The 25,487-nt window shown below is 44.0% G+C and overlaps 1 protein-coding gene across 4 annotated transcripts in view; it reads right to left on the bottom strand.

Annotated features, from left to right (window-relative positions):
- CNNM2 (cyclin and CBS domain divalent metal cation transport mediator 2) overlaps positions 1-25,487 on the bottom strand; it is a 119,803-nt gene that overhangs the window by 91,635 nt on the left and 2,681 nt on the right. The window lies entirely within an intron of this gene.

A 25,487-nucleotide genomic window follows, 5' to 3' on the forward strand; every position in this document is an offset into this window, starting at 1 on the left:
TTTGACAGATTGAAAAGATTTGTAACTCCTTTCTGTCTCCTTGAGGGATGGTACATTTGCCAGTTTGCCACAACAGTTTTAATAATTCATCTCACAGTATAATCCTGTACTGTTAATGTGAGAAAGCAAGAGAAAGACTTGTGTTTTCCAGAAGAGATTCCCTGTGAACGGAACATACATAGCTGTGCCAAACCTTCTCCACAACCACCTCAAACCTTTTAAAACAGCCACACTTCATACTTGCTTGCCAAACTGCAAACAAATTTATAGGATGATAGGAGAGAAAAGCCTACAAAAATCTTTTAGTGAATCAGTAAAGTCACAACACATTTTTAGGACATCTGAAATCCTACGCTAGGACTTCCAAAGGCAAAATTATTTAAGCCATTATTGGAGGGGGGGGGGGAAACACAGAAAGGGAAAAAACCCACTAACTTCAGTGAACAATTTGTCTATCCCTGAGCATTCATAGTACGGGGTACTGACTATTTTGGCATGTTATCTCCCAAGAGGAAAAGCAATGGGAGGAAAATTGATTTGCTCTGTCATGCACGATGAAGCAACTGCTCGTCTCAGGCAGTCACATTTTATTACGCTCTATCAAAGTGTAGCACAGCGTTTCCAGCATGAAGAAAACCTTCATGCTCTACTTTAAAGAGCCTGGAGAGTCAATCTTTGCCAGTCATATGTTTAAATGTTCAATTTAAGCCAGAAAGGGACAATGAGCAAGGCAATTAAAGCACTTTTGAAATCAAAAAGCATCTCTCCTCTCTGATGTAAGGCTCAGGGTCAGAATACGATGTCTAACAGTGATGGCATTTGAAGAAGGCAAAGCAAAGATAATCCAGGCCTCAGAGGGAATTCTTTTTGTGGCTGTGCACAGGAGCAGGGCCTGGGATAACACCACTCCACAAACACACCCCATTCAGGAAGCACTGCTCCCTCCCAAGTCCATGGCAATCAGGCACCTGAAGATTCTGTGTATTTGGAGTCAAGTGACATTTCAAAAAACTACCTCCCTCTCTCCCCATCTTTACTCATTCTCTGACAGTGTCTGTTGTCCCTTTGTTTTACACTGACCCCTGGTTTTCCAGGGGTGCCAGGCAGGTATCCTGGGCCCCCTCCTGGGCAATCCAGCCTCAGTAAGGGTGTAATTCAGTGCACAGTGTCAGTCATTGCAAAGCACAGCAGGGGCAATACCACTATCACTTCTGCCATGAGGAAGAGATCAGGGACTTGTCTCGTGCCTTCCTAACATGCCATAAGCACAAATAAGGGGAAGTACCAGTATCAGACACACAAGATCAAGTCCACCAACACCTTAAAGGTGACTGAACCTTAACTTACAATTTTCTCTCTTAAGTTTATGGAGGATGCAGACAATCAAGGTTACAACGTAAAGCATCACAGAATAATACTGATTTTTAATATTTGGTTAACCTAATTTTCCAAGCAATTTGTCAGCTGGAAGAATAACAGCATTATTCCATTAAGAGATACGTTAAAGAGACAGAATTTCTTTGCGTTGCTTTTAGTATTCACCTATTCAAGGTGAAACTTCTTCAAAGGGGATGAAGGGAAAAAGAAAAAAGAAGAAGTATTTAGACTTTCACTTAAGCAAGGCTAAAGAGAAGATTTTCCATTCTCTTTGGCTATTTAATTGGTTGAAAGGTCTGCTGACCTCTGTTCTCCTACATTAAAATATATGCATCTTCTTCACATCTAAATACCCAACGTTCTTCAGGACTGCTTAAGTGCAACTTCTCTACTCATTTATAGAAGGACTTCTCACTACATACAACTCTCTTGTACCTTTACTGAGTTTTCCAATGTAATTTGCTCTGAAGAAAACATAGTGTTAGTATGGCAGATGTTATGTGACTGAAGGCAATAGGGAGAGCATTTGAGATTGAGGAAAACCAAGTAAATCTTCCAAGAATATTGTTAGTGACTGAGAAGAGATAGAGTTCTTCAGGTGCCATGGAGTTCCACTCTAAAAATCAGCAGAATGGCAATACTACAATGTTAGAGAAAATACCAAACTTCTGTTTCCCCTCCAAATAGGACCTTAAAAACTCTTCTAAAGAAATAATCTCACTGAAGGCTTCCTAGCTTAGGCACCTGGAAAAGAGAAGTGGTTCCCACTTTGCAAGGTCTCTTTTCTTGTATCTCTCACCTTACTTCCCAACAGGAAGGCCACAGCGCTCCACCCTAACAGGTACATTTTTTCAAGCCACAACTGTCTCAACACTAATTAGGAAGATGCAAATGTATTGCCAAATGCATTCATTGCTGAATCAGTACATGGCTTCCCTTCTCCTTCCAGGATGAATCCATCAATAAGTCATAGAATCATAGAATCATAGAATCATAGAATCGATTGGGTTGGAAAAGACCTCCAAGATCATCGAGTCCAACCCTTGGTCCAACTCTAGCTCATTTACTAGATCATGGCACCCAGCGCCACGTCCAATCTGCATTTAAAGATCTCTAGGGATGGTGAATCCACCACCTCTCCGGGCAGCCCATTCCAATGCCTGATTACTCTCTCTGTAAAAAATTTTTTTCTGATATCCAACTTAAATTTCCCCTGGCAGAGCTTAAGCCCATGCCCCCTTGTTCTATTGCTGAGTGCCTGGGAGAAGAGTCCAACAGGAGCTGATGTATTTCCCCAAAACTACAGGGGCAGGGCTCAAGCTCCAGTATCTGAAGCCTTTGCTGCCACTGAAATGCAGAACAAAGATAATTTCCACAAGCGGTGGAACAACCTCACAGCTGCAGCCGAGTGCCAGAGCAGATACATCTCTATCACAGCCACGCACATGCTCTGCTTTCACAGACCTCTCACCAGCAGAGCAACGTTTCCCTTCACTTTAGGCAAAGTGAACAAAACAAAAGTATGCCATTTTAAAAACTATTTCTTCCCTTCAGCAAAGCCTGGGGAAGACACTTGGGTTGCTGCTCACACAAATACACAGTGTGTGCAGCACTAGCAGTGGCACACATGGACCCAGGAGAGCACAGAGAAGAAGGGAATATGCAGAAATCTCTGAAATCCAACCACTAGGAAAGGTTTGCTGACATGGGCATGTACAATTCTACACCCTCAGCTCAATGACAGACCTCCCACAGCACTCTGGATATGCCACAGGCACATGCGTATGAACAGGCTCAGAGTTTGCCAACTGCTGGAAAGAGCTCCAGGGGAGGAAGGAAGACAGGAGAGGATGGTACGCTGGCACTGGTCCCTGACACCCTCTGGGGGCTGGAAAGGAAGCACTAATTCTCCTGCAATATGAGGTACCCTTAAAACTTGAAGCCTTGAAAGGACTGGCAGTGCTACCCCATTGCAGGACCTGGTTATTCACACAGGAAAACCTGAGCCGAGACCCGCCCTGGGAACAGCAGACTCTTGCTGAGATGAGCTGGGGTGAGACCTGCCTGCAGCAGCCTGGCAGGGGCAGCTGGGACCCAACGACCCCCAGAAGCAGCTCCAGCCTACTGGATCCATCCATCCATCCTGAAGTCCAGACTAACACGGACTCCTAAGAATAACAAGAATATAGCTCAAAGCACAGCTGACTTGGCCCTGCTGCTGATGCCAAGTGCTAAGGCAAGGAATACTCTGCCATGCTTACCTGATTTTCACATTTTGGGACCTTCACCAGGTCTCTGCTCTGCCTAAACCCTCTGTCTTCAGGCTCTCAATACCCTAAAGTGAAGCAGCCCACCTGGAGTTAACAAATCCGTTGACCAACTTAGAGACAGTCTTGGCTGTTACATCTCCTCATTCCAGAATATTTCCATGACATGATTCAGTTATTTCTGTCCTAGCCATGACAATAAATATGGGGCTGATCTCATTAAAATCTCACAGAGCCTTTGATGTAATTTTAATATATTACCGCATTTCTGTTCTTACAGTTCTCTTGGGGTGAAGTGACACAGTTTTCTGACTGCTCAGCCCAAATCAGGCTGTACCACAGGCTGGCATGACTCAGCTTCTCCCTCTGCACAGCAAAGCAGGATGAACTTTTATAATATTGTAATTCTCAGCACAATCTTCTCTCTTTAATAATCACTGTTTCCTCTATTGGGGAATAAGAGCTGCAGGTGCTTTACCCAATAGGTGGCTGTGCAGGAGCTGAACCCCTGTGGAAGAACTGCTTTGGCCACTTCTTACAGTGCCCTCCTCCTGCACAGCTCACACCCCTGTAACTCTCAAAAGCATCACAGTCACTCCCTTTCCTCAGAGGAGAAACACGGGACCACTGCAAAGCAAGATTAGCCATCCTATAGGCCATTTAAAGGGAATTCTGTGGGGACTACCCCTCTGCACTCACTTTGGTTGGAGTCAAACAGACACAGAATGAGCACCTCTGCCCCTGGGCATCTGTATTGTCACCTCCTGCACTCTGCTTGGAACGCTCCAAAACACACCATGGCAATACTCCACAGCTCTTCCTTGGAAAAAAAAATCTTCTGTCAAAAGACAACAATTAAAAACACCACTGGGATTTAATTACTCTGAAAATGCTGCTCTCACATGCCACTTGCAAACAATCTACCTTCAAAATAGCATCCTTTTTAAAAGTGAAGACAACCCACAGGGTATACCCAGATCATCCCATACCCAACAGGACTTCAAGGTGAAAACACACCCAAAGCTAATACACAAAATACAGGGTTTGGACACCAAGGAATAATTAAGAAAAAAAATGCACTGGAAAATACCATTAGGGAAATAATATTGAGGGAAGAGGGAGATAGAAGCAAAACATACAATTAAAACTATTTGCAGACTAATCAGCAAAGTCACCCAATGCAGTGTCACCCAAAGTGTGAGGTTGGGGGCGGGGGGAGAGGCACATTTACAGAACTAGTTTATTTGACAGACTGAAAATATCACAACATGTTTTCAACTCCAACTGCAAGGACACCAGTGGGAAATGCTGTGTATATTCTTCACTGGATGTCACATCTTGCCAGTCAGTTCAGTGGTTGTCACCACAGGACATCACATCCCCTAACTCCATTCTGTGCAGGGCAGTGGCCTGCTCTTTAGCTAAACTGCAGCAAGAAGACTCTGCAGTAAAAAGACATTACCTCAATTTCCTTCTCTGCAAGGAAAGCAATCAATATTTTATGGTGAAAATTCCTGACTCCCAGTCCTATGGCTCTCTACAGTTGGTCCTTGCAGAAGTTCACATACTGCTGCTGCTTCTCACCCCCAGTCCATGTGAAGGACAGCTAACTGTTATCTTTCCACATTTTTCAAAGATTTTGGGATAGTTATTTGCACTTTCATTCTGTGATGAGAAGCCATAAAATCTTCAAATTGTCCAGACAGAAAACAACTCTAGCCCTGAGGAACAGTAAACCACATCCTCCTTTGGGGGTTCTGTGAACAAATACTCAGCAAAATGTTGAGTTTAGGTAGAACAGTTGTATAGATGAGAATCCTCCAAACAAAATCCCAGCTCTCCCATAAGCATTACAGGACACAAAGCAAACAGTGAGAAGCCAAAGTCCTGGGACTGACTGCAAAGGGAGGTCACAAGTACCATCCCCAGCAGCCACAAGGACACCTCCTCTGCAAGTGAGGATTTTCCATTCCTGCTCTGTGGAAGTGGTTGACAGTCACAGCTAAGGCAGCTGTGGGTGGGAAGGGAAGAAGAGCTGACTACACACACAGGGAAGAGGAATCTTTTAGCCAACAGACCCTTATACATCTGTTAAATATCCCTGAGCCTTGTCCATGCTACCAAGGATACAGCAGTGTAACCCTGTACGTGCCATGTTCTAAGCACAGTCAAGGATGTTTTGATCCACAACTGTGCCTACATTAATACTTTCCCAGTGTTGTTTCAGGGCATTGCCTCAGTTCGGGTCACCTGCGGGTTCTGTACACATCACACATACCTTGGGCTCCCTTTGTATCAGTAAGATCACTCTTTTGCTGGCCAAACTCAATACAGATCTCTAAAAGGAGAAAACTGAAATATTATGAAAACTTTGCCCATCTAAGTGCACGTATACCAGCACAGACAACTATCATCTCTCACTAATTTCCCATCCTAACATGAAACATTAGCAAGTGGCTGATGTTAACCAAGCTTTAAAGGTCACCAGTTACTTGCTCAGCATTTAAAAGGATCTCAAATTTTTCACAGAATATTGCTATGTCTTCTCCATGCTGCAAATTTAGCCCTGACACAAAACTTCAGAAGCCTTTTTGTTATTATTGCTGTTGTTTTTAAACAAAGGGTTCCCAAGCAGAAATCATGCAGCCTGAAGAAAATTATCAGCCAACACAGGGCCTTTTCAAGCTCAAAACACTGTTCATTCTCACTTCTGAACCAAGTCCTTTGGTGAAATTTCCAGGCCATTACAAAGGGTCTTAGAATTATGACAGTGATTTCCTCACATTTTTAAATTAGAAAATTATGGAAAAGTAAGTTGTGCAAACAGCATGAATCAAACAGTAGTGCTTGCAGTTTTCACCCTTTTCAGCCAGCTCAAAAAGGTTCAGCAGGCTTTCCCTGGAGCCATGTTCCTGCCATGCCCTCCACCTTACCCCTCTCCTGCTTTTCTGCTCAGAAAAATACCCACAAAAATAACCAATGAAACCTCTGCGTGTTGCAAGCTGGGGCATGAAGTCATGGAGAGGAATCTGGTCACGTCAGGCAACTGTTTCCAGAAAAGGAACTGTATTCTTATATTTTTATTCAAGACCAAACTGTCTTTCTTCTATCATTGCCCACCACCCCAAATGCTCCTACAGAGCAGGTCAAACAGGTCTATATATAAAACCTGGTGAGCAAAAATGTTTCTTCAGCAGCACCATGGCAAAAAGTGCTGCAAATAAATCCCATTTTGCAAGCCTGGGCTCCCTGCTCTCAGCAGGGGGATCAGCACCCACAGGCCAGTGAAACTGGGCCACAGAAGCTGAAAGGGGGAGAAGGTGAGCATTAGGCTGAACCCCAGGACTGGAGGGCAAGAGCTCATTAACAACGGGAACAGCTTGGGAACAACCTGCCTTATTCAAAATCTCCCACGCCCAAGGAACTTATTAACTCTCATCTGCAAAGGCAAAAATCCCCGCAAGGCAGGGAATGTACTGGGGGAGGCACAAGGGAGGGAAAAAGAAAAAAAAACCCAGCTGGCTGGAGCCTAGTGGCCTACATGCAGCTGAGATGAAGGTAGACCTTTTAATTTTTCTTCCATGGATTTTAACAGCAGCAAGAGCCAGGGCTTACTCAACTGGGATTCCTAAAAATAGCACTTGCCTAAGTAACCACACAGGACCACATGGGGCTCTATTTTTCTTAACTAGCTTTTGATCTAATGGAATTCTTCAGTTAAGTAAAAGAAGAAACAGGGTCTTTGTGGTGAAAGCACATGACCAGGAGTTAGGAGAACTGGCTTCTCCTCCACACTACATCGGATTTGTTGTTTAGTCTTTCATGCAAAACAATGTAGCTCTTAAAGTTCGCTTCCACCTCAGACCAAAACCTGTGACTGCATTTAAAAGCTGAAACATCCGTGCCAGCTTTGCTCCTTCCAGCGTGCCAGCCAGCCATGCAGCCAGAGCTCAGGGCTCTATCCATGGGCAAGACAAGGATCCATACAACTAGCCTGGTTGCACTCCACACCTCACAGCTACAGAGGCCACATCAGGGCTGGTATTAAGAAAAGTTTTGGTACACCTCTATGCACTGCATTTATCCTTCTGCACTGTGTTATAGCACTGTCCTTTGCATTTCCCTTGCACCACACAGGAATTGAAAATAAACCTTATTGTAGACGCAAACACAGTTCATTAAGCACTGGCAAGGGGTTTGCCTGGCACCCAGAGATGCTCAGCTCCCACAGCAAACCAAGGCAGCTGAAGCGCCCAACGCAAGGAGGCAGAGCAGCAGCTCCGCAGGGCTGGGAAGCACGAGAGCTGAGCGGAAGTGACACATGCTGGTATTTCAAACAGTCAACAAGCAGAAAGTAACCTGGTAAGACCTCTGAGACCTTGACCAGCATAGAGAAGCCCTGCCCTGCCAGAACCGGCTGCTTTTTAAGTTTGCAGGACCCGCCGTGCTCCCCACCCCCGGGAGAGGGCTGCAAAGCACTCACGGATGAGATGCTCCCTCCCACCCTGTAACCTGCCAGCAGAGCTGAACACTTTCCCCAGAGCTCCCTCCCACCCTGTAACCTGCCAGCAGAGCTGAACACTTTCCCCAGAGCTCCCTCCCACCCTTCCCGGCCACTGCAGGAGCTGCTGCAGCTGAGGGGTCAGGAGATGGGACCACTGGAGCAGGTTTAGGCAGAAGAGACTGGGCAGCAAGAGACAAACTGCCTGTAACAGCAAATTAACCCCTTCTCTGGCTGACGGGAAAGCAAACCAAGCCTAGCACGAAAGGAAGAGACATTTCAGCAGCCACACTGCACAGAAAGGACATAACACACCTGATAATACATTTAAACAATGCAAAACATCCTTCCAATGCCTGCAGCAAGTCAGCTCCTATCCTAAAGATCTAACACACTTGGACCCACAAGCACTTGCCAAGTTGTCAACATGGCCTTTGATATCAGAAAGCTTTGAAACCCCTGCCTTAAAGGCCAACACTGGCTTCTCCACCCTTATTTGAAATGCAAGATGCCTGAAAGCTATAGAACTATTTTAACACTGAACATGCAGGAGTCTACAATGCAGAGTTCGCTGGGAACTGCAGTTGGAAAACTAACAAGTCCCCTACTGCTACAATAACCGTAGCTGCGTAAGGGAAGACATGCCAGGGATCGCAGGAAGCTCAAGCCTTCCAGCGCTTTCTGCAATCTCCACAGAGAGATCGAGCCAAGGAGCACCTTGTTTAAACGCATGCTAAATGCCAGGATAGCAAGGGATGTGGGACAGGGCAGAAAAATTGCCATCTTACTCCTTAAAAAAAAAACCAACCAAACAAAAAAGCTTAAATCAAGTTTAGCACCAAATTGAGGCCTTTGTGTTTGTTTTTAATCAGAGGGGAAAAAAGTCAGTACAATGTTATTTCCCCACATGTCAACAGAAAACCCAAGCATGCCACACTGCAACTCAAACATTACAGCTTCATGCTTTTCACCTAAATGTAATCCATTCTGGTTTACTCCTGTTTCCTTTCCTGGGGGTAATATTGATGTAGTTGTGGTTTTTCAAAGGCAGAGGACATCCTCTTTCACCCCATGCTTTCTGAGCTTTCCCCCCTTGCCTCCACAGCTGAACACACTGAATCCCCGGCCATCCTTCAGACCCAGAAGGACCCCATAGCACGTGAGATGCTGAGACCACATTATGTGCCATGATCCACTGGCTCCAGCCATGATGGAGGCCCAAGGCCGCAGCCCTGAAGCTTTCAGCCACTCATGATCTGACTGCACACACAGCAGCACCATCACCAACTGCTCCAAGCGCCTCCTCCGCACGCAGAGAGCACAGAGCGGGGCAGCACAGGCTGCAGAAGAACTCTGCCTTCCCTCTTTGGCACAGTAATTCAGGAGCTGTAAGACAAGCACTAAGGCTGGTTTGATCCAGCCTTTTACAAGCCTTACATTTCACACTGATGTTATCAGCTAGTAAATCACACACATTGCAAGCAAAAGAATTTTTTTATGTTTTTCCTATATGCGTTCCTCACAACTGAGTGTTCTGGATATATTAATTGTTTTCTGTCAGTCATCTTTCCAGTTAAGATCTGCTCCTTCCTTCCTAGTTTTGCCAGTATGTTACACAAAATTTAGTTGCTGACATGTTCCAACAGGGACAAGAGGAATGATCAGTGGAGATTAAAGCATACCATGCATCAGCCAACTTCTCAAACAACCAACAAAAGAAGCACAAAATACCTTGAAAGGAAAGGTTTTCCAAGATGGCAGCTCCCTCATGATGGTTGGCCCCAAGATCATCACCATTGCTGCCAGTTGTCAAAAGTGTTTTATGGTTGCATTTAAAATAATGGTAATTAATCCCCAAACACACATAAAAGAAGAGCTCACAAATGCCATCTCTGTTTTATTAATTCAAATCCAAGCAAGACCAATTACTTGTTACAGGGTCATCTTTAATGTCTACTAAATAGCACTACAGGAGGCTACACTCTATTGAGGTTACACAGGGGCAGGATCATAAACAAAACTAACATGAAGATGAAGCTGACCCTGCTCTTATGGATTACTTTCATCAGCATGAACATCTAAGCTGTTCTGTGGTCCTTAGGCCACGGCATCTGACAAGGACTTCAAATCAAGAGCTTGTCTAGCCATAAACACCTCGGTATAAAGTGTGGTGTTCTAAGAGATCAGCAACCATCAATCACACAACTCCAGATGAACAGCAAATGAACCATCCGCTCAATTCCCAAACAGAGTAGCTAGTGGTAGGTTTTGTTTTTAAATAAAGATGCTACTGATTGTACATCAGCAAGAAGTCAAGTCGCAAGGCAATAACTAATATGCTTTCATCTCATTTTCCCACCAGCAACAGGATTCTCGGATCCAAGTTTTATTGCTCAATAGCCACAGTTTGTGCCAAAAATCACAAGGGAGCCAGGGGGAGGGGATGGCAAATATGAAATGAGACAACAGCTGTCAAGGTAATTTGATAGCAGCGATGGCTTCTTGAACCAGTGGACACTCTTGAGAATGTGAGCCAAGGCCTCCAGGCATCCACAGAAAAGCCAAGTAAGATAAAGAGCTCGGCGAGAGAGCAGATACAGATGTCTGAGACAGGGGAAAGAACAAAGAATGCCAAGGCCATCTAACTTCTAAGAACTTCAGTTTTACAAACAAAAAAAAAATTAGAGTAAGTGTCCAAATGAACCCTCCCAGCCATGAAGACAAACCATCTTTTGTTTGAAAAATGTTTGCAAGTTTTCCCAGTACTCTTTCCAAAAACATCTCAAAACTACAACAACCAAACAGAGAAGAGGAGTGAAGAATGAGCTGACAGTTAAAAGATCAAGTCAATAACCTTTTATAGATTCAAATCCAGCTCAACATCCACTACCAGGCAGACACCTGCATTATGAGAATCACATAAATTAAACTCACAAGTCAATTCCTAATAGACCAATATCCACAGTCAAGTTTTCTTCTTGTATCCGTAACACAGAAAATATCCAAAGGAAAGAGTTATCATCGGAAACTGAAAATTTCCATACTTTGCTCCTCTAAATGAACCATCCCTTCAGCAACAAGTCATATCCTTTGGTGGAACAGTAAGAAGAAAACTCTTTGATGCCTGTATGGCACCTGTTTTGGTAACATAAAATGGATCACTGAGACATGCCAAAAACACAGGCAAGCACGAACAGCAAGTCATGAGTGTGTTTGCCTGTGACAGGAGCAGCCAAGGGAGGTTAGATACTTTAACAGTTATTTCCATCACAAGGGTTTACTCTTCCTTTCAGGATAGTTTTCATTTTCTTTATCTTATGCTTTAAACTTCTCCCATGCACTGAACAAGTGCAATTCTCTCACTTTCCCCCTCTCTTTCCAGGGCATCTGGATTCTGGTTAATCCATACCCCAGCTTGTCTCAGCAATCCTACAGGAGTCTGTAATAATTGAAAGAAAAAAAGAAAACAAAGAGAAGCAAACAGAAATGCTCATCCCTTTGTTATGTATTATTGTCACCTGCTACATATGTGTGACATAATAAGAAATATGATCACTGCCAAAAATGCATTTACGGGTACATGATGCAGATCAATTCATGTTGAAATCAACATCCTGACAGACACCAATGGAGTCAGTCATTTATGTTAAAAACAGATTATTCTGACAGGGAAAATAAGAAACACATGACAACTGGTTTTCAGAATTTAGTATCAAGGTTAAAATTAGACCTAGTTAAACATTCAGTTTTCTCTGAAACATCGAACTCAAGCAGACCAATCACTGGCTTGTTCAGCTGTGCCTGCAGATCTCCCCACAAGCTTTGCAGCTCCCTTACCTGGCCCTGGAGGGACAGGCTACGACTGTTTTTGTAAGCACTTACCAACACCCCCTTATCCAGCACAGGAACTTTTCCCTTCAGTGCTGGTCCTGCAGAGAGAGCAGACAGGAGACATGGGAAGAGGAGGGTGGCTGCTGCAGGTGTCCTGACCCTCGGAGCAGATAAAGAGAATCCACAGAATGACTGCCTTGAAGCCAAACAGGTTTAACAGCCCTTCACCATCTCTGAGGCAAAAGGCAATTTGCTTGGTATGTCACAGATAAAACAAGACTGTGTTGAGGGAGGGTAATGAGACATCTACCCCACGACACTTCGAAAGGTTAACAACTCAAAGGTTGCATCACTCCAGTCTCCTCCTTTCCCAGCCTGAAAAGGCTGCCCTGCCTAGCCCTACCATCACTCCCTTCTGCTCCCTGTTCCAACACAACTGGATTGAAAACTAAGGACAAATAATTTTATTTAAAACTAGAAATCTACTTCGATCGCATCTGGCAGCAACTTTTCCAGTGAGACTTCTGTATTCACACTTTATTGGATAATACCATTTATTCACCTTTTCATTTAGTCAATCAAAGGGAAGAACGATGAACTAGTACCTTGTCCAACCCTTCTCTGCACAAGCCTAATCCCTGGGAAAGGGATGAGAAAACAAATCACACCCTCACTGTCGCAGTCACATCCATTTTCTGAATGGGACAAGCAGGAAAATTCTCAGCTCCTCCATCCTGTTCCTTTCTCCTGTCAAAGGAAACAGTGAAGAGCCCAGATGGAGCCAGACAGATCATTATAAACACAACACCACATCTCTTCATGCTAGCAAAAATGGTACCTTGGATTATGAGGCAACACTGAAATTCTGCAGTAATCAGAACATCAGTCATTGAGGGAAGCATGAAAAGACACAGTGATAACTTTATCACCAGGATAGAGATTTTTTCAATTCTGTGTCACCGAGGCAAGTCCAGCCTCGAGCCTGACAGGCAGAAGCACCAGAGCAGTGGCAGAACTCAGACTCGGCCAATACAACTGGACAAGGCAGGAGAGACTGAGTGGCATCCGAAGGAGGTTGCCTGTCCCTCCCTGGAGCAAGGCTGGAGTATCAGGAGGACAAACCTTGCAAACACCCTTAACTGTTGACAAATAGAAGGCTGGTGGGCTGAGCTTTCCCCATAGCACATCACCACACTTGGAATAAGGGGCCCAACTAAGCCATCCTTTTCATCCCAAATGAATGGGATTCACCAGCAGTGACAACAGACCTGATTTGTGTAACTGCATCCCCCTTAGCCAGCTCGCTCAAGAGTCCTTGGAATGGATGGCAATGAGGACACTGCTGTGCTACCCTTTGGTGTACCTGACCTGTCCATATTGCAAGAACGACCTTCCAGAGGCACCAGGGGTAAGAGCTCAAGGCTTTCTGGTTCACAAGGGAGCCAACGCTTTGGTTATCACCTTGGAAAAAAGGATAGCTACCTGCATATCCCTCCAGACTGGGAATTTAAGCTGTGCCATTAAAGACTTCCTTACTGGGTTTTCAGCCCAGAAAAACAGAAAAATATTTAGTACATAATTAATCCTAAATTGGACATTACTTTAAAACCATCTGAAAACAAAAGGCAAGCAGCACAGGATAAAAGGGTAAATTGCATTCCCATCACAGTAATGAAAAAACAACATATTGAACCCCTCTGTGACAGTAAGAGGTTAGAAAGCACCCAACAATGAATTATACAGCAACAATTCTAGTAGTCATAAAGCTTCACAGGACAGAGCATTAACCATGGGCCTCATCTGTTCTGTTGCCACTGTCTCAGACTCTCTGGGTTTCCCCACCTTCTGCCAACAAATAGTGCCAGGAGAACTACACATTGATCCGAAAAAGGAGACTGAAAATGCTAAATAAAGCCAAGGAAGTCAGGGCAAGAGAAACACAATCTGAGTCAGTTGGAAGGATTTGTCAGCCTAAAGAAAGTCACAACCATCATGCAAGGAAGCTGTGAGATGAACATTAAACCAAACTCCTGTTATAGAACATAAATTACAGTAGAAAAGCTGAAACACACCAGCTCCCACAAAACCATTCATGATTACAAGGGAAAGGGACATAAACAAGTCCTCATCCTAGAGCAAAGTAACTGAAGCATGTGGAGAAGGCAGCACAGTCAGCTGTAACAATGGACAGCTCTACGAAATCCGAAAGATAAAACCCACCACTTTATCCTTGCCCAACTCAGCTCACTTGAAGCAGTTATGCCCTTGATTCCCTTGGGGCATTTCCCATTTTGGAGTCAAAAATACAGAAATAGGGAAGTTAGGTCTCCTGTATGCTTTAAACTCAGTTTTAGAAAGTTAAAAAAAAAGAATATGTTTCTATCTGCAAGAATTTTTCTATCTAGTCATATCTTCAAGGGTTTTTTATGTCTCAATCATCCTCAAAGCCGCAGAAAACACAGAGATGAGAATTCCTTGTTAGAATTGTTCACAAGCATTAGCACAGCAAGAGTTCTTGCCCCCAGAAAATGCTGTCTCTAACTGTGGGAATACACATTTAATTATAGCACACATTCATTCCTTTTCACAACTACCAACTGCAGCCCTGGAGAGGATGGTTAAGATAACCTCATTTGTTGAAAGAAGCTTAAAGCACTTAATTCCCTCCTAAATACTCACTCCAAAAACTGGCAGGACACTGCTGCTCTAGTGTTCTTCAACAGAAATAGATGCAGACCCAGACACCACCCAAACCCCCAAACCTACTAACTTCCTCTTTGCTCAGTATCCTCCTTCAAACCTTTCAGGCACTGCTCAAGGCACTCAGCTCTCCCTACTGATCAGGGGGTAGATGTAAGTGGAAAGCTGGGTACCTAAAGGCAGCCTCCAACATTTCTACGTGTGTTTTCACACCTAGAGATTAATTGGGTAGTGGGAACAATGGCAAACCACAGAGCACCATCAATATAGACTAGGGAAGTAAGAGACATTTTCTTAATTTCTCTTCTCTGTTCTGGGATTAAGATAGTCACATAGTGATTAGTTCCAAGATGGCTACAGGTCAATCTGAAAAAAAGAGCACAGTGACCTCTCAGCAAAGCCCCATAGTTTAAATGCAGAACCATGAGGGATACAGCTGGACAACTTCCCCCTTTCTGAATATCTTCCTTGGAACTTTTTGATTAGAACCTGTGCATTGCTTAAGGTTGAGGGCGCTGTTACTCTTGGAAGCCACACTCCCAAATTCTTTCCTTTACTGGAAGATGTGAGGTTGATTATTTGCAAAGAAATGCATTAAAGCCTCTTACCACCAGACCATGTTCAAACAACAGGAAATCAACAAGTTTAAACACAGTTTTCAGGCCAGTAACCAGAAATGAAAATGACCTCGACACTCAAATGTATCTTCACTCCACCTCATGCGCTTCCACAGTGTCTCTCATAATAAAATAAAGCTTGTTCAAAGATTACAGCAAAAACTGGAAAATTCAAAACAGCTGCTCTGGAAAGGAAAATAAAAAAACACTAACAGAACAGAGCCATTGACATCACAGCTCTCCTGGAAGACCTCTCATCCTAGGCACAGCAGGTGTGCCCATGCAGAGAGGAGGAGGAGAGATTGGGGTTCCCATCTGTGGCGCATCACACAGTACAGGGAAACCTTCAGCCCCACCCTTTGCCCCAGGGGCACTGATGAAAGCAGGAAAAAAGAAAGCTACTGTATTTCCTTGCATGTTGGCTGCACACCCTACAGTTGCAGTCAAGAGGTTCAGCCCTATGACTGGCATCCAGCAATAGGCTGCTGTAGATCTTGGAGTCTGCATCCAGCAGGTAATTAAGTTTTTCACTGCCCCAGCTGCCTTTCTCAAACTGTAACCTCAGGGCATTCCCATGCTGGGAGCTTCACCCCCCACAAGGAGCGCCTACAGGGTGAACTGTGCAGCTTCTCCATTTCCAGGTTCTCCTTGGGAGCCTTCAGACAACACAACACCAGTTCAATTAAACCACTAAGATGCTAAATTAAACTAGTAACCTACTGGTACAAAGTTTCACATCAGTGATCATAAATCCCTTCTATGCCTGGCTCAAATGAACAGAAAGACCTACAAAACTGTCAGTCCTGATGATGATGGAGAGGTTGGCTTCATCATACAGAAAGGGAATAGAGCATTCACCATGTTGTGATCCCTATAAGGGTCACAGGAAAATAGAAATACACTAGAAGGAACAGATCCCAGCTTTCCTCTACATGTTCCACTAGGAAGTCTCCCATTTCTCTTGCAAGTGAGCACTCAAACTTTCAGTAGCTGACACTGAGTCTGAAGCACATTGTACAATAGACTGTGACTTTGACAGGGATTTTGATTTCTCCAGGAGAAATCCCATTCACGTAACACAAGCAATTCTTTAACACTAAGAAAAAAATACTCCCCATGAGCTGTGTGAAGGTCTTGAAATTTGTAGTTTTGAAATTAGTGTTTTCAAGCCTAACCATTCCAAAAGGCTCCAGGCAAACTTGAACATCAACAAGAAGATAAAAGTTATTCCCCATTAGGGTAGGGAACGAGCACACAAGACTAGACCACATATGGAGAGCAGCATAAATCCCACACCTCTACAACCATGTAGTCCATATACTAAGCTACTCACAGGTCTGCCCCCCAGCTTCCAGTGAGGCATCCCTTATTCCGCTCCTCTGCTAGAGGAAGAGGAAGGCCTAGGCAGAAAATCTTCAAGGAATCTCAAGACACACTTTCTTCCCTACTTCCCACACTCTGCATCAAGACACTAAAAAAAAGCTGAAAGTCAAAAAGCTTTATCTGTACATATACCTCAGTTACACAGCAGGGAAAAAAAACCAAAACACAAATTCACACAGCAAAATATATCACCTACTTTATCCACCTTGGACCAAATCTTAGCAATGTCCCTTGGAGTTCCAGTTAGAGTTACTGAATAACTCTAATCCACAATTTCAGCCTATCTTAAATAGTATAAAATTCAACTGAAGCCTCTTTACCAGATGCCCTGTGAGATTAACTGAAGGTCCATGTCCGCACTTGCTGCGCACGGGAATTGTAACTGCAAAAGCTCTTCTTGCTTCCAAGGAAAGATGTCCCAGGTAAGATAGGAAACACTGAGCCTGCAACTTGCCTAAAACCCACTGACACACCTACTTTCGATGCCAGATTGTAAATTTTTACCAAGAACAAGTTCACACTGGCAGATTTTCTTTCTTTTTGTGGGAATCTAGAAATAGCTGACAAGCAATTCATGAGCAGTAAAAGCAGGCCAGTGATCACCCTTGTCCTCACATAACTGCTGCATGGAAAGGGGTCCTGCAGGCTCACTTTCAGCCCAGGGCTGCACTTTGAACCCCCCAGTGCAAAGGGTAGGCAGGGCAATCTTCTGAAATACAGAGATAGAGTCCTGCAAAGAAACCAAAAATGGCAAGATCTCTCTTAAATTTTTTTGCTGCCAGCAGAGTATTCACCTAAGGCAGAATCAGCATTTTTGTTGCCCTCGTTATCCATGAACAAATGATGAAAATAAAGCCTTGTCCACCTCCCTGAAGATCAACCATCATGAATGGCTCTATCACATCACTATAGGAGATTATACCACCGTAAAAACCCCTGACTATAAAAAATCCCAACTTGCTGTGGGAAAGAACCCCAAGGAAGCAGCAGCCCGGTCCTGATGGCACAGTTCATCCTGTTGGGAGCTGCGTTACAACACCACTCTCCTTTGAAGACAGGATCCTTTTAGGGCTGCCAGCAAAAGAATGGTGCAATCCCAACAGAAAGCACTACAGAAAACACAACTATACAGATCTTTTGAACTAAACCCATGCGCTCATCTCATCCTCCAGCCCCTGCGCCTTTGGCTGGAGCAAAGCTCTTGCTTGGTTAATGAGTAACTGCAGCAAAGTCCTGTTAACTTGTAAACTCTTTAGCCTCTACAATCACCAGGTTTCGGCTCCCACATTGACAGGCATCATACTTGCTTGTCCTCCAAAGTATTCCTTGACGAGAAGGGCTGTTGCATTATCAACTCAACACTCAGTTCTGGGCCCCTCAGTTCGGGAAAGATACTGAGGTGCTGGAGCAGGTCCACAGAAGGGCCAGCAAGGCTGGTGAAGCAACTGGAGCACAAGCCCTATGGGGAGAGGCTGAGGCAGCTGGGGTTGTTTAGCCTGGAGAAGAGGAGGCTCAGAGGTGACCTCATCACTGTCTAGAACTACCCAAAGGGAAGTTGTAGCCAGGTGGGGGTTGGTCTCTTCTCCCAGGCACTCAGCAACAGGACAAGGGGGAACGGGCTCAAGCTCTGCCAGGGGAAATTTAAGTTGAAGATCAGAAAAAAATTCTTTCCAGAGAGAGTAATCAGGCATTGGAATGGGCTGGCCAGAGAGGGGGTGGATTCCCCATCCCTGGAGGTTTTTAAACTGAGATTGGCCGTGGCACTGAGTGCCATGATCTGGTAAAGGGACTGGAGTTGGACCAAGGGTTGGACTTGATGATCTGGAGGTCTTTTCTAACCCAATCGAGTCTATGATTATAAACACTGAAATTATTATACCAAACAATTTAAAAGCAAAATGCCCCAGTATAAAGAGACAGAATTAAGTCTCAACCACACAAGCTTTCTTAGCTTTGAGGTTTCTGTTTAATTCAGGGCTTGGACATTTTAAGACAAGCTATTTACAAGACAAGTTGCTTTTCTAGTATTCTTTCACTAGTCCTCTCAAGCAGATATCATCACCGGTAGGTAAAGAGCAAGTCTGACTCATGTCTTTAAATCACCAAAACAACCACAAACACCCCTGTAAGAATCCCAATTTCCAACATGCCAGTCAACCCAGACAAAGAAACACCTCTGGCACAGCAGGTTGTGTACTGTAACAACACAGTCCTCACAGACAGACAGCCCATATGATGTCCCACAGAAGTGTGAAAAATCCTGAAAGTTATTCTTCAGTTTAGTGAAAACTGACTGTCTACCAAAACTCTGGAAGACTCCCAGGCAATTTTAACAAACAACACAAGAACACGGGCTCAAAGGTCCCCACAGGCCCCTTCAAAGTGTAAAGCTACTAGAGACAAAGCCACAAACAGGGAGGAGAGCACTCCTGAGTAAAGGAGAACAAAAAGTCAAAGTTAATGGAGACAATTTTTAAAGAATCAAAGTGTCTTATTGGGAAGCAGGAATGGAAAGATATGCTGAGCTGGCCACTGTGTTGAGCACATCTGGTAGATGCAACTCCAGTGGCAAGACATTCAGTTCCTCTCCAAGCATGATGGAACTCACTGCCCTCTCTCCTTCTGACATTGCAACTTAGTGTTGCAAATTGGAGTGTCAAATAGGAACCTGCCTGATTCTCTAAAGTCCACTTTGTGAAAGACACTGTATATGGCTGCATGTCCTGGAGTCGTAACATTAGCAGGTTTTTTGTTGGGGTTTGGGTTTTTTAAGAAGCTATGGGAAATCAGGTGACCAGGTCATCTCTTCCCCTTACAGCTCCTTCACCAGCTTTACTTTTCATGCCCTTCTCACAGATATTTTGTATACCATTACACTTAGCCCTAGTTTATTCCCAGCACAGCTTCTTCTACCAGCAACTATTTGGCCATCCTGGTTTCTTGGCCAAGGGAAAAGGTGGATTCCATCAGAGGAAGGATAATGACAGATTTATGAATCTCATTTATATGATTATACATTGTTGAAAAGTGAAATAAAACCCATCACTTGATAGTCCTGAAATGACTCAGTGACCTTGGCAGGAATAGGCTGGATCAACTACCTGACCTGGACAGTCAGCCACGTGCTGTGGGCTGTAGCTCATTAGCACCCAGTATATACACTGCTATTTGTAGTTGGTAGGTTGTATTTCAGGACCTTGTCAAATTAACAAGAGTGCCAGGTCACACTCTCCAGGGCATGGTTCAGGGTACTGCAATACTCTATGTTGCTACAAGCTCCATTAGGGAAATTGGAAGGGATTCAATACTAGAACTGTAATTGGTCTCCCTGGACTGGCAATTGCACCACAGCTCTGTAGAGACATAAAAGCTAAAGAAAAAGTGAGCTCTTGTTAAGTATTACTGAAAAAAGCACAGCTGGATGGTGTGTAGACTCATTCAATGCACTGCTTGGCCACTGCTTTCATTCTCTGCCTCCTTGCTGGTAACCGGCAGCTGTAAGACTGACTGACCACTCTCACAGTTAAGCACTCATTGCTAAGTGTTTAGAAGAGGTGAAGTAATGAGACTTTGAATTCCCCAGGTCTTAATTCCTGTGCACTAGAATGTCTGCCAACCAAGGGAGCAAGACAGAATCTGACACCAACCAAAACCAGGAAGATGAGTAGATCTTGTCACAGTATAGTGGCATTGAAGCTCCAACCTAAGTGGCCCAGTAACCCCCAAAATACTCCCACTCACTGTAATGATTCCTTCAAAAAAAAGGGAGGGGACTCAGGCTCACAACACATATGAAGCGTGAGGTGGCTCACTCCCTCATTTCCTAAATTAGGGTGACAACACAGCCTGACAAAACAAAACTACCTTTGAAGGGCTTCATACTGAAGCGACAATCAGACATGTGCCTTTAGATCCACCTCTCCCTGCCACCAGAATTACAGCACCATTGACAGCAGACACCCACTGCTGGTGTTTGTCTGTGTGCCAGAGCTGGCAGGTTCAGTGCTAGTTATGCAACACTCAGAGAGAAATAAGCATCTAGGGCTATTTAATAAAGACAGTATCTTTAGTCCCAGAACTTCCTGATCGCAGCCTGATGAGATCAGTAAGCCTCCCTGGGGGACAAAGCAAGTTGGCTCTTTTCTAGTACTTTATCTAAGCAGCCACAGCCATTGCCAGAGATGAACTACTGCAGAGGATTCACTATCATTGTCCTTATGCCCTTGGAGTCAACTGAAGCTCTCTGAGAAACTGTTCTGCTCCTTAGAACCTCATGTTGACAGAGAAAAAAATGAAAGAAAAAAAAATCTTAGGCCTGAAAGAATACTGCAATGGCTAAACTACCTGATCATTTTCCAGTGCTACTGACCTTGCTCAGAAGTTGACACTCTGTCTTTTTGCTCTATTCTACTCCAAAACTGGCCATGAAATGCTGTTGGCTGCACAGCCTGACCTGAATTTTACTTCTGTGCCTATTACAGATAACCTTTACAGACACAGAGAAAGCAGGTAGGAGCCTGGTTCACTTGTGGAGGAATTCAGTACAGGCAAGCATTTGCTAACTTAGCAAACAGTTAAGAGGAGGAAAAGACAACTTCTTGTGTTTGGCAGATGACAAGAGTGGTGAGCATTCGGTTAAAATGCAATCAACAAATCACATCCAGCACGGGGGTCAGAATCAAACCTCTACTGCCCAAACCATTTAATTCATCTACTCCTCTCCCTGCCAGCCACTCGATCCACACACACTTCCAGCAGCAGAACGGGCCCTCCAACCAGGCCCCCCACCGAGGTGAGGGTGAAGGACCACTGCTCCTCTCCAAGTAGCATCCTTTCGCCTGCTCTCTAGAAGAGGTGCACAGTAGGGAGGCCAGGAAGAACTGCAGCTGTTCCCCAGTGCATTCCCCTTCGTGCCTCTTCCCCAGCAAACCAGTGGGAGGGCTGCCTGCAGTAACCCACATCCGCTGCTCTCCAGTGGAACGAGTGTGCATCCCCCAGGAGCTCTGCAGGGCCAGCAACGCTCCTGGCAGTGCAGAACCTGCGGGTGCTGCGCTGTCAGACAGCCAAGAAATGGTTTGTCACGAGGCAACCCCCACCCCCACATGCAATTTTTGTTCAGGGAATAACTGCAGGCATAGCATGCTAAGATTTCTCTTTCTTCGTGGCTAATTCCTTCCCACCTACCATTCCCCTACTCTCTTCACACAGAAAAGTCTCCACACTGGACCTTCTCAAGACCCTTCCCTTTACATGAATTTCTCCAAAGGACCACAGGAGGTACCTTTTATTAGCCAAGCAGCCTTAAAACTGTATTGTTTTCCAAGAAAAAGTTTTATGTGCCTTTCATAATCCCAGGAAGGATTTCTGTAGTTTCTTCCCATTTCTCATAATGCTGCAGTCAGAGGATTGCATGGGAAAAAGGCCCAGGAGACAGACAGCCTGCTAGATACAACAGAAAGTGAGCATTCAGACCTACCAAATAAAAGTTATTCAGGGTAAGACTGGACTAAGATTCAGCAGGATGAGAACTCACAAAATTTGAAAGGAACCAGGAAAGGAACCACCTACAAACCTGTATTGAAGCTGCACTTGAAAGACAAATGACCTACTAACAAAAAAACCCATCAGACCAAGTGACCCAATAACAGGAAAAAATCCTCAGACCAACAATAGCAATGCAGAACTTTGGATCCCTGGGATACCAATTACTTGGTGTCCTACCTGCTTCCAAAAAGAGGATCTCTGTGCCCAAGAGAGGAGCAAGTAGGTCGAGATAGTCTCTGCACCCACAAAAGTAGGAGGTTTATGTTTCACCTGCTGGAGTTTGGGGTTTTTTGGAGGGGGAAGAGGAACTAGAAAAGAAATTGACATTTTTCTCCAATGTCCACACTAAATATAGCAACGAAACATACACACTATTAAAAACAGAAATATAAGACCAACAGAGCCTGAAGAGAATATCATCAACCTCAATCTGACAATGTTTTTAGGAAAGAAAAATATTTTAAGGTGCAGTTGGCAATGATTTTAATAAGGAATCTAGGAATTTTCTCAAGGCTGCCATGTGATTCAGAAAACAAGAGCTCAGAACTGGTGCATACAGTTATTGTGACTTTTTTGAAACAGGTTATTAGCTCTGATCTGTAGGATAAAATAACAGTGGAGACAGATATAAATAAGATCAAAATATATGAGTCAAAGTCCTCAGATAATGAGGACTACAACTGAGAAAGTGCTGTCCTCCAAAGCCATCCAGGCCAACAGGACACAGCTGTACAATGGCTTGCAGAAAGTGGGCCAGTCCTGAAATATCAGTACTACAACATAAGGCTTTTCAAGCTGAATTTTTGTAGCTCCAGCAGGAAGCTAGAAATAGAATGCTTTGGATTTCAGATCACACCTGCAGTGATCTGCCTGTGAAAAACACCAAGAGCAAGTGCCAGAGAGCATTTGAGCAGAGACCTAGGGAAACTGTCAAAAAGGAATAAAATAAATTAAAAAAAAAGAGAGAAGCAAGTCCACACACTTGTCAACAAGAAAAAGGAGATCAGTGGAAATGGTTCACTAGCTTCTTTCCAAAAATGACTGTGGCTCATTCACTCCCCGCTGCAGATTAGAAGCCAGGACACAAATCAGTCCTGGAACAGGCAACATCTTACTCCCCTTTTACAGCAAGGGCTGACATCAGATTAACTGAGAGTGAACCCATTTCAAATGAGATACCTCTGCAGTGAGCAAAGTAAGGCAGGTTATTTCTTAGCCCAGTATAAAGAGTCCCTTACACTTGCTTGCATTACATTTGAATGATTGAATTCAAGTAAGTTAAGTACTCAGTCTGCTCAACTTGCAGGCAAGTGGATTTGACAGCACTGGTAGAGGTTTAAGGTCTGTTCTTAGAATAGAAAGTTGCACTTCTTAGGAAAGGTATCCATCTATCTATTTATTTATATATATATAAGTAAATCGTGATTTTTAGAAGAGAAGCTTGTTTGCAGACTCCTTCAGAAATCACGTTTATTCACAGTTTATGAGATTAGAACAGCAAGGGAGTGGGAATGTGCTACAGCTCTCTCTTGAAATTAAGTTTCTTGCCTAGCTGTATAAAAGTGAAACAGATACCTATTTTGCAATTGTGATCAAAGAACATTAACAACAGGCCCCCGAACAAATTCTCCAGCTGTTCAGTCTGTGCACCAAAACAAGTACAGAACTACCCATCTCATATTCCCCAACAGCAAAAGGATATATATCCTGTATTGTTTGCTTTTAATTTCTTCCTTGTAAGCCTCTATTCCATATTTAGGTTACAAACGTTTTGCTTCTGCCCAAAAAATGAGTTTCAGAAATGCCACCTACCCAGCTAATTACCAAACTTCTTAAAAAAAAACAACAAAGAATACAATCTCATCCTCTTCCCTTAAACCAATTAAAGTACTGAACTCAAAGCACTACCCCAGCTGCACCCGCCTGTGGCCGGAGGTCGGTGTGATGGGAAGGGAAGGATTAAAAACTGCAACCTTATTTATTTTCAACACCCTACCAGAGAGTAACATGCAACTTGATTCTCACTCTTAATTTGTACATTCTCATGGGAATTTGGCAAGGTTGCTCTGAAGAAGAAAGTTGGAAGAGCTCTTGCAAAAGACACCGCGCTGTGCCAGATCAAGTGAGCTATCAGTTATTTACATTCATTTCAAAGGACACAAAGGAAGCCATTTATTTCCACTATATCTGCACTTTTTAAAGAGAAACCAGTTAGGACAGAGCCAGTCCTAACACAGGGCTTGCCCACACAGACCAACCAGCATAGCAATTCTCGAGTAAACATGCAAGTATGCTCAAACTAGCCTGAATTAATTCCCAGCTACAGAGACTATTCCAGGACTCGGCAATCACAGAAGGGAACACACACACATTAGAAAGTCATCCTGAACTTGTGCTACTGGCATCTGTCCTAGCACAGGCAAGAGAAGCTCTTTGGCTACCTGGGAAAATGATCTCTGGTCTGCACCTTCCAAGCCACCCAGAATTTTTATGAAGCCTATTTTAAGCACCAGTTTCAGGTACTGTTAGGAGGAATATTTGGCTTAGCCACACTTGCAGGACTAAAATGCACACCCAGTTCTCCCAGCTGATAAATAAAGGGACTGCTATGCTAACACAGAGCAGTGCAATCCATCTTTTCAGATGGGGGAATAAATCGATCAGCATAACATTCATTTCTTCAGACACATTGATGCAAACAACTAGAAAAAACCACAAGTCTCACTACAGGTTAAGAACCCATCGGGCTGTCTGAAGTCTGAACAACAGGGGCTGTGGGGGAAGAACCACCCTTTGCCCGCACATGCAGTGAAATCCATCCTAACCACCCAACAGTTAAGTGACATCATTGAGTTTCCTATATCCCAGCTGCAGATCCTGCAGTGCAGAAACCACAGCCCAGGGAGGCTCTTCCACATCTCTCCTTCAACAGCTCCAAAACCAAGTTAGATTTCCTCACCATCACACAGAGGCTGAAAGAAAAAGATAACCACTACTGAAGTAATCAGTAAAAAGCAGGAGTATGTTCACTTTCTATCCATGAAGATGAAATAAAGACAAGGTAACCCTCCCAATCCCCTAAACTGAGCTAACCACGAAGGAGATCAGATGCCCTGCTGCCACAGCTCAGCATGTGGACAGAAACAGCATCTAAAATTTAAATGGTAATTTAAACTTATTATCTAGAACGACTAAGATAACTTTTGCAGTTGATAACAGGTGAACTCAGATACACCTCCTTAGGTCTCCCCTCTCAGGCAAATCATC

Source organism: Pithys albifrons, chromosome 9 (assembly GCF_047495875.1).
Source record: "Pithys albifrons albifrons isolate INPA30051 chromosome 9, PitAlb_v1, whole genome shotgun sequence".
Classification (NCBI taxonomy): Eukaryota; Metazoa; Chordata; class Aves; order Passeriformes; family Thamnophilidae; genus Pithys; species Pithys albifrons.